Source organism: Gavialis gangeticus, unplaced genomic scaffold (assembly GCF_001723915.1).
Source record: "Gavialis gangeticus isolate Ggan-Ray unplaced genomic scaffold, GavGan_comp1, whole genome shotgun sequence".
NCBI classification, from domain to species: Eukaryota; Metazoa; Chordata; order Crocodylia; family Gavialidae; genus Gavialis; species Gavialis gangeticus.
In genome coordinates, this window is record NW_017729022.1 from 86,488,301 (window position 1) to 86,489,579 (window position 1,279).

The window sequence follows — 1,279 nt, forward strand, 5'->3', positions numbered from 1 at the left end:
TTGTCTGCTGCACATCTTTAAGTTGTGATAAAATTGCTAACCCCTTGGAGTCAGATCCACAAGAAGGGCTTCCACTCCTGTGTTCAGCATTGTGGGGCCTGACTTTGAGGGTGCCTCCATGCCTCTAGCAGATCTTCCCACTTAGTAGAATCTGCAGCCCCAGGGCTCCGTCAGTACCTGGGGAGAGTTGGAGGCTGAGGAATGGGGTCTTCACCAGCTGGCATGTAAAGCAGGGCATCCTTTCAGCGGACAAGTTGGAAATCAGCGGACAAGTTGGAAATGCATGAGGCAGGGTCTGGTTTACCCCTACATCGGGCTGCAAGGAGGCACTTTCCTCTACTTAAGCTTAAAGTGCTGTGACCTCTCTGAAGGAGTTAGCACATAAGCTAACCTATTCTCGCAAAATACAGGTGGAAGACAAGAAGTAGGTGCCTCCCTTTTCTGTCCATTAAACAATCACGGGAAAATGCATTAACAGTTCAGGGACCAGAACCTGGGGCAACCCCAATGAGTGCCCTGGCCACTAGGGTATAGGGATATGCTCCTTGCCTCCCCTGAGTTGTGAAGTACCCAGTTCTGGCAGTGAGTGTGCAAGATGTGCTTTGAGATCACCTACCAGATTGGGCCTTTACAGCACTTGGATCCAGAAAGCTGGCATCCTACCACCTCAGGAAAGGTTAGGTGTGACCTCAGTACCAAGCTACTCAGCCCTGAGCAGAGCTGTGGCAGTTCTGGGCTTGACCTAAGCACCTGAGGAACTTTAATGTCAAGTTGTGTGGAGTTTAGGTGCCTCAAGGGCTGGGCAGTGGCTGAGCTGGCATTTCAGGGTGACAATTTTGGATTTGGAGGTACATCCAGTAGAGGATTTAGGTGCCCAAGTGATTTGGTTTCAGTGATAGAGCCAGGAATATAGAACCCAATGCTTCTGACTTCTAATGCATGTTTGCTCACTGGAGCCAGCTACCATTACAAAAATTCAGGTACTTGCTCAAGCTGCCTCCATCTGTTGAGTAGAAAACCCCCAACAGATGGCTAGAAATTACTTTTGGAAGTGTTTAGTTTTGCAGATAACAATAGATGCTTCCCAGGGCTGAGGTTTAACCAATACATAAATGGCACTGTTTTGGAGAACCAGGATGACCATCCTAGTAGAAGAGGAATTCTTTCTTAATTTGATGAGGAAAATTAGCATCACCATCTGCTGCATCTACTTTGAATGTGCAGATAAGTTCACAAAGTGGCTGCATATGTGGGGGAATGGGAGTAAGAAGGGTGAGGA

The 1,279-nt window shown here is 47.8% G+C and overlaps 1 long non-coding RNA gene across 1 annotated transcript in view; it reads right to left on the reverse strand.

Moving 5' to 3' along the window:
* The window catches only part of LOC109296244, a 31,998-nt gene that overhangs the window by 6,254 nt on the left and 24,465 nt on the right, over positions 1–1,279 (reverse strand). The window contains exon 3 of the long non-coding RNA XR_002096930.1: positions 341–354. This is a non-coding gene — a long non-coding RNA (uncharacterized LOC109296244). The remainder of the gene's footprint in view (positions 1–340; positions 355–1,279) is intronic.